Below are 9,379 nucleotides of genomic sequence, written 5' to 3'. Positions count from 1 at the left end.
TATTATCTTTATTATTACAACACTAATTTTTTTATTTAATTTGCACTTATTTTTTTAAATAATTTAAATTAAAAATGAAATTAAAATAAATAAAAAATAAATGGTAAAAGTGTATTCTTTTTTTATTAATGCATAAATTGTATTTATACATTAAGGCAATATTATGTATGTATGTGTATATATATATATATATATATATATATATATATAATATTACAATTAATATGATATTATAATTATTATTGCATTTTTTTATTTTGTAATAAATTAAAATGTAATAAAAAACATATTCTATTGAATTTAAAATATTAAATTTTAAATCTTTATTCTTTTTTAGTAATGCAAGATTTGTATTTATACATTCTAGTAATACTTGTACTGGCTTTACATTAAAATAACAAAATAAATCACTTTAGCGTAATTAGAAGCTAATTCCTGTCACCAATCCAATGAGAAAATAGAAATAAAATTAATAAAATTATTATTAATGGAAATGGAAATTGCACAAAATTGAAATTAAAATATGCATACTTTAAGAAGCATTACAGTAATGTCATGAGAATTTGGTGAGCAACATATTAAATTCTAATAAATAAATAAATAATGCAAATTTTTTCTTCTTGAGATTCACTCAAAAACGGTGACCAAACATCCTCTTTTTCAAACAGCCTCTTTCCAAGATATCAAAGCTAAATGCTCCACATCAAGTTTTGAATGATGAGTTTCAATTACGCAACAAATCTAAATTTGTGCACAAAAGCCCCGTGCGTAATTCATCAGCTCGACACAAGGCCTGACGTGCAGCGAGTGTGTGAACACGCGTGTGCTTGTGTTGAAAAGCAAGAAAGTCACGCAGAACTCACATGAAACTCTTGATTTATCATTCTTCTCTGCTCCTTTAACAGCCAGCGATCTGCAGCACTGTTATAGAGAGAGAGAGAGACAGGTGTAACGAGCCACAACAGGAGATAATTAATCACAGAAGTTTTTTTTTTTGTGCTAACTGATAAAAACCCATCTGTTCCGGAAAACCACGCAGCAAAAGCTTGAAGAGAGAAATCTGCTCACGAACACACTTCAAAACGAAGCTTCTCAATGATTCTGTACCTTCCAGCCTTGAAAAGTGTGTTTCAGAGAGTGAGGAGATGTTCTCAGAGGTTTATTCTCTCAGATAAATGAGGTCCTCTCACGCTGTTGCTTCAGATTTTGTTTTGTGGAGTGAAAGTCTTCAGCCCTGAATGAGACACATTGGATTTTTTGGCCAATCCAGCTCAAATCTGTTTAGGTTCTTGTAGTTGAAGAGTAAAAAAAAAAAAAAAAATCAATAATCTATTGTATGTTGCATTAAAATAAGAAAATCACCCTAGCAAAAAAACCTTTTTTTTTTAAATTAAAAATAAATAAATAAATAACAACTTGCAGCATGAAAAGTCCACCTAAAAGAAATGTATTTAAATTTTTTCTTCAATTGTACGTTGCATGAATAATAATTAAAATAACATACAACGTGCAGTTTGAACAGTCCATCTAAAATAATCTGAAATAAAAATATTTTTCTATTTTATATTGCATGAATATAAAGAAATCAACCACTGCAGTAAATAAATCACTAAATAAGTAATAAAAAAAAACAAAAAAAAAACAAACAAAAAAAAAAAAACCTTTGAACAGTCCATCTAAAAAAAATCTGACTTAAATATTTTTCTGTTGTATGTTGCCTGAATTAAAAAACAAAACAAAAAACAAATTGCTGCAAAAATCAATCAATCAATCAATCAATCATAATAATATAAAAACAAATAAATAACATTCAACTTGCAATTGGAAAAGTCCATCTAAAATTCATTCATTCAATCAATCAATCAATCAATCAATCAATCAATCAATCAATCAATCAATCAATCAATCAATCATAATAATATAAAAACTAATAAATAACATTCAACTTGCAATTGGAAAAGTCCATCTAAAAATATCAGAATTTTAAAAATAGTTTTCTATTAAATGTTGCATGAATAATAATAAAAATAATTTGCTGCAAAAATATATAGACAAAAATAAATAATCATTTAAAAATAAATGAATAATAACAATAACAACAACAACAAAGTGGATTAAAAACTAAAAATAATAAAAAAAATACTCAGCTGTGTTTGCGTTTCGGTGTAAATAACTATACCACATTATATAGTACTATACATCAATAACTAACAGTACTATACCTTACTATACATCACTGCATCCGCTATCACTATACCTCACCTCTATAACCACTCTTATCTGACTAAATCTATTCACAATAACTCTATAACAGGAAGCATGAATCTTGAATTGATGTTGTAATGAAATGCTGGTATTCTGGATGATGCACTCATGAAACAACACAGTGCATTAATTCAGTCTCTACAGGAGAAACGCTTCATTCTCCTCCAGAGACCTCAGGTGATTCAACACAGGACAAACCGGTAATCTGATTGCCAGCTGCTGGGAAAATCAATGCGGAGAAACCCAACAAGAGCGAGCGAGGGAGAGCAGCTGGATGTTTTCATCATAAAACACAGAAGACAAATGAACAGGCCGTCCTCATCCCTGAGGAGTCTGAACCGGAGTAACTCTGGACATCTTTCCACATCAGCTCAGTTCTGCAGGAGGAAGGAGAGCACAGTCGGTATATGTTTGGACGAGCAGATGCTTGATTGAAGACATAATGAGATTTCATTCAAGGTTTGATTTTCTGGTGCATCATGGGAAAAGTTTGTGTCCGCTTCCCAAGCCAAGAACAAAAAGCCCATCTGGGTTTAAATCGTGCTCATGTCAGTTTTGTATTTACAACTTAAATGTTCAGGAGAGCAATTAATGAGAAATATTTAAAAAAATAAATTATGTATATATATACACACACACACACACACACACACACACTTACACAAACACATGAGGAGTCTGAACCGGAGTAACTCTGGACATCTTTCCACATCAGCTCAGTTCTGCAGGAGGAAGGAGAGCACAGTCGGTATATGTTTGGACGAGCAGATGCTTGATTGAAGACATAATGAGATTTCATTCAAGGTTTGATTTTCTGGTGCATCATGGGAAAAGTTTGTGTCCGCTTCCCAAGCCAAGAACAAAAAGCCCATCTGGGTTTAAATCGTGCTCATGTCAGTTTTGTATTTACAACTTAAATGTTCAGGAGAGCAATTAATGAGAAATATTAAAAAAAATAAATTATGTATATATACACACACACACACACACACACTTACACAAACACACAGACACAGAGACACAGACACATGTAATATATACGTTATTTAAACTTTTACATGTTTATTTATTTGTTGTTGCAAGTTAGTATTTATTTATATTAGCATATGAAACTACATGCTGTTTGTAGTGACTGTTGACATTTTGGTATTATGACATCCCTTTTTTTTGTTTGTGATGTGGTGTGCCACCACATCTCTCACACACACACACACACACACACACTTACACAAACACACAGACACAGAGACACAGAGACACACACACACATATATATGTATATATATATATACACACACACACACACACATATACAATATACACACACAATTACATAATGAATGTAGGCAGTCACAGTGGTTATGATCAGTAACATATGAAGGCATATCTGACCTCAGATCAGATCAGCAGGGAATGGGATCGACTCTCCTGGGATCTCCTGCAAACAGATGGAGAATCAGCGCTTTCTGTCTCCAGAGCTCCACACCCCTCTGACCCGGACAAATTGCCCCGGGGGCAGCTGCGATTGTTTTTCAATATCTGTTGTAACCTTTGACCCCTGGCTGAGGAGGTGGGGCTGCGGTGCACGGGGTCAGCATGAGGACATAGATTAAACGCAGGGTATCGCCTGTCAGTTATTACTTTTATCCAATCAATAGAGAGCAGGGCTTTTGTCCGGCCCAGTGTGCCACGGCTGCTCCGTTTGACACGATCAATGTTATAATAGCAGCATCTATAAAACACTCCAGCTCTGTGTGTGTGTGTGTGTGTGTGTGTGTGTGTATTTGGACACATTACAATCACGTGATGCACGGCAGAGAGCAAATGACAGAAATCTGTAACAACAAACCCTGATTTATCTTCACATTGCGATCAAACCACAGGATGTGAACGTCTCCCCAGTAGCTAGAAAAACAATTAATAACAACAACAACAATTAAGGACATGTTCAGTTGCTAGGGTGTTGCTACAGGGTTGATTGTGGTTGCTAGGGTGTTCATAGCGATCACTGGGGGGTTCACTAGGGTGTACATAGTGGTTGCTAGGGCAGTGCTAAGATGTTTGTGGTGGAACAAGGTAATGGTTGCTAGGATGTTGTGGGTGGTTGCTAGAGTGTTCAGTGGTTTCTAGGGTGTTGCTAGGGTATTATGGGTGGTTGCTAGGGCATTGCTAAGAAGTCTGTGGTGGTTGCTAGTGGTGTTCATAGCCATTGCTATGGTATTCCTCTGGTTTACATGGTTGCTAGGGTGCTAGGTTGTTATGGGTGGTTGCTAGGGTACTGCTAGGGTGTTCATATTGGGTTCTAGGGTGTTGATAAGATGTTCATGTTGGTTTCTAGGGTGTTGATAAGATGTTCATGTTGGTTTCTAGAGTGTTTCTAGGATAGTGGTTGCTAGGGCATTGTTAGGGTGTTTATGGCCATTGCTAGGGTGTTCATGATGGTAGCTAGGGTGTTGTGGGTAGTTGCTAGGGTGTTGCTAAGGTGTTCATGGTGGTTGTGTGGGCATTGCTAGGGTGTACACAGTGGTTGCGGTTGCTAGGGCATTGCTAGGGTGTTGATGGCTGTCCCTATGGTGTTCATGTTGGTTGCTAGGTTGTTATGAATGGCTGCTAGGGCATTGATAGGGAGTTGTGGATGGTTGCTAGGGTGTTGGTGGGAGTTCATAGTGGTTGCTAGGACGTCACTAAGACATTTGTGTCGTTTCTAGGGTGTTGCTAGGGTAGTGTTTCCTAGGGCATTGCTAGGGTGTTTAATGTGGTTGCTAAGGCATTACTAGAGTGTTCATGGTGGTTGCTTTGTTCCAAGGGTGTTGTAGGTAGATGCTAGGGCCATTGCAAGGGTGTTGTGGATGGTTGCTAGGGTGTTGGTTGTAGTTTATAGTGTTTACAAGGCATTGTTAAGACATTTGTGTCGGTTTCTAGGGTGTTGCTAGGGTAGTGTTTTCTAGGGCATTGCTAGGGTGTTCAAGGTGGTTGCTAAGGCACTGCTAGAGTTTTCAGGGTGGTTGGAGCCCAGAGTATCTGCTGGTGGGCAGTTCTCTGTTCTCAGGAGGAATTATCACCAGAACACACACACGCACGCACACACACACACACACACACACACACACACACACAAAGGAGCAGCAGTCGGAGGAACCTAACAACTGATTTTATGGCAAGGGAAAAAAACAAGTAGTCGGAGAGAAAAAGAAAGGCTCTGTTCCAAAATCTACAAAAGCAGTTTCTAAGGCAGCATCTTAACTGAACTGAAGCCTCATAAGTGAGTCATCTAAAAACGCTCTGCATATAAACTCAATACAGCTCACAAACGGGGCTCTGTTTGAGAGACTCGACTCATAACTGATTAGAATAAAGTTTGCATATTGTTAAGATAATGACTGACATGATGCTCTAATTACCATGAATATAGAAACATATGCATACACATAAAGGGGGTAAAAATAGTTGATTTAATTTAGATGTATTTAGATGTATTACTTCACTAAGCTTATTGCAATGCATTCTGTGATTGCCTTCACCTTGACGGATACATGCAATGCTGCCTCATAATTTGGCCAAAATGATGTATTTTATAAAGTAGCATTATTATGCTAGCACTTGAAGCACTTATGATGCCTTAAAATGCTGCCTACTTAGCTCAAAAGTGTGCTCAGAGCACAGTTTGAGACATTTAGATCCCAAACCCAAAGTACTTTTTACATGCAATATCGCCAAAGAATCAATAAACTCACAAGATCAGCACAAAGAATAGACATTATGAATATCTAGGGAGACTCCAGCAAAAGTCTCTCCTTTTAATCTAGAAAAATCATTTTTTGACGTCGTTTGGGATTCATATGTCCACCTGCACTTTCTAGAGCACAATGTTTCTACATGTCTTGAGTAATAAACCATAGAATTGTCTCTTTTATGAATTATTGTTTGAACACTATGACACGAACTTTGCAACATTGACAATGTTAATGAATTTTATGGAACCTTGTTTCCGCCATGGGATAAAAAAATCTAATTGCAAACTTTTTCCTCACAATTCAGACTTTTTCCTTGCAGTTGTGAAAAAAAAAGTCAGAATTGTGATTAAAAGTCGCAATTACCTTCTTTATTTTTTATTCTGTGGCAGAAACAAAAGTCAGAATTGCGAGAAAAAAGTCAAAATTGTGGGATTTAAACTTGGAATTACGAGAAAAAAGTCAGAATTACAAGATGTAAACTGAAAACTGTGAGAAAAAAAGTCAAAATTGTGGGATTTAAACTTGGAATTGCGAGAAAAAAGTCAGAATTACAAGATGTAAACTGAAAACTGTGAGAAAAAAAGTCAAAATTGTGGGATTTAAACTTGGAATTGCGAGAAAAAAGTCAGAATTACAAGATGTAAACTGAAAACTGTGAGAAAAAAAGTCAAAATTGTGGGATTTAAACTTGGAATTGCGAGAAAAAAGTCAGAATTACAAGATGTAAACTGAAAACTGTGAGAAAAAAAGTCAAAATTGTGATATGTAAACTTGGAATTGCGAGAAAAAGTCAGAATTGCGAGACCCCGAATTCTGAGAAAAAAGTTCTCGCAATTCTATGTTTATAAAAAAAAACAAGTCTGAATTGTAAGATAAACAGTTAAATTCCACGGCGGAAACAAGCTTCCATAGAATTAGCTGAATAATGCCACTATTATCTTCTGTACAGCTGCTTTACAGCTGAAATTAAATTGGTTTCATAATTGATTAATTTTACTACACTAACAGCTATTTTCCTGTTTATTAATGTCAAGTTGCTTTGGAACAATCTGTAGGCCTATGTGACTTGACTTAAAATGTTTTTCGCTGCAACCGTTTTAACAAACAACGTGGCAGAAATACCTCAAATGCTTTGCTGTCTGTCGAGCAGATGTTTGTTATGCAGCTCAACCGCACGTGTGCATGGAAAAGCTGTGAAATGCAGCGTTATAATCAGGAAAGGCTGCTGCTTTTCTCTGGGACTCTGCAAACTTTACTGGATTGCAAAACATGGCTTTTCCCTTCAGATCTAGAGATGAGGGAATTACTCCGTCTGGTGGTCATCAGAGGAACGGAGCATCAACATAAGCGGCTGTCGATACTCCTTGGGTCTCTGGATCAATTCTATTCCAATCTGGCCTGTTCAGGAGGAGCAACGATCAGTCCACAAATCGAATTTACACCGACTTGTTTTATTCAGCAGTTTCAAGCAATGAAGCATCAGCTGAATCTCATCAGACTCAAACCAGCTGCAGATAGAAATGACACTATTCACACTGTTCTGTCACGCACGCACGCACACACACACACACACACACACACACACACACACACACACACACACACACACACACACACACTCACAAGTTTCAGGAATTCAATTGATTAGACAAGCTTCAATTAAACCATTAAAATGGAATAGAAAAAAATGTAAATGTAAAACACAGAATTTAAGGGGAAAAATAAAATTTCACAGAGCCCTAAAAAAGTATTTTTTGTTAAACGTTTAATAAATTGTTATTCAATTGTACAAGTTTCATGATTTCAATTAAGTACACATGGATTTCATAGCACCATAAACACTTAATTTTTGTCAAACTTTTAAAATGTTTTTTTTTAAATGTACAAGTTTCATGATTTTAATTAATTAGACAAGCTTTTTGATAACTAAAATGTAATTAAACCATTAAACGAAGCCCAGATTAAAATGGAAAAAAAAAAAAAAAAAATTCATAGGGGCCTAAAAATGTAATTTTTGTTAAAATTTTAATCAAAAAATAAAAAACAGGAATCCAGAAAATGTAAAAAATTTTGAAAAGAAAAAAAAAGAAAAACTGAGAAAAAAATTAATAGGGCCATAAAAATGTATTTTTTGTTAAATTTGTAATAAATTATTAAATTACAAGCTTCATGATTTCAATTAAGTACACATGGATTTCATAGCGCCCTAAAAATTTAATTTTTGTCAAACTTTTTAAAAAATGGTTAAATTGTATGTTTCATGATTTTAATTAATTAGACAAGCTTTTTGATTACTAAAATGTAATTAAACCACTGAAATTAACCCCAGAAAGATTATAATAAAAACTGAATTTGGGAAGAAAAAAAAAAAAAGAAGAAAAAAAAAAAAGGATTTCATACGGCCCTAAAAATATAATTTTTGTTAAACTTTAAAAAAAAATGTTGCTAAACTGTATAAGTTTCATGATTTTTGCTTTTTGGTTACTAAAATGTAATTGAACCATTAATAAAATGGAGCTCAGAAAAAAATAAAACAGGAAAACAAATGAAATCCAGACTAATTTAATTTGACAAAAATTAATTCTGGAAACAAAATAAAAGATAATGTGTGAAAAAAAATCAAACAGATTTCACAAGGCCTTATTTAAGTCTCCTGAAGAGTCTCCACTATTAACCTCAGCACTAAAAATGTTGTAGAAATACAGCTCATCCTACATCAAACACACAACAGTCTCGCAGTAAAACACAGTATTTATTTAGATATTTGCATATATTCAAACAGGAAACATATTCGTTCAGGAAGATGTTGTTCTTCTGAAAACATCCTCGCAGTGAGACAGAAGCTTCTTCAGATTCTGACTGGAGCTCGCCGCCGCTTTCTGATGAGACATTCTGACCAAAAAACATCAAACTAATGAAGCAATTCCACCCAACTCTATATAAACACATGAAACACAGGAAAACAACACATTTCTATGAATGTACACAGGGACCAAAAAAGACGTGTAGACTGAATATTTTATATCACAAGAAAGGAATAAATGTGCAGACGTGACAACTTTGGCTACTAATAAAAAAAAATAAATAAATTATACATAAAACAAAATTAAGAAATAAAAAATATGTATACACTACCAATCAAAAGTTTGGGATCAGTAAGACTTGTAATGTTTTTAAAGAAGTCTCTTCTGCTCATCAAGGCTGCATTTATTTGATCAAAAATACAGAAAAAACAGTAATCTTGCAAAATGTTATTACAATATAAAATAATGGTTTCTATTTTAATATCCTTTAAAATATAATTTATTTCTGTGATGCAAAGCTGAATTTCCATCATCATTACTCCAGTATAAAGTGTCACATGATCTTCAGAAATCATG

Source organism: Sinocyclocheilus anshuiensis, unplaced genomic scaffold (assembly GCF_001515605.1).
Source record: "Sinocyclocheilus anshuiensis isolate Anshui unplaced genomic scaffold, SAMN03320099.WGS_v1.1 scaffold1450, whole genome shotgun sequence".
Classification (NCBI taxonomy): Eukaryota; Metazoa; Chordata; class Actinopteri; order Cypriniformes; family Cyprinidae; genus Sinocyclocheilus; species Sinocyclocheilus anshuiensis.
Note: the sequence above shows the minus strand (reverse complement) of the source record.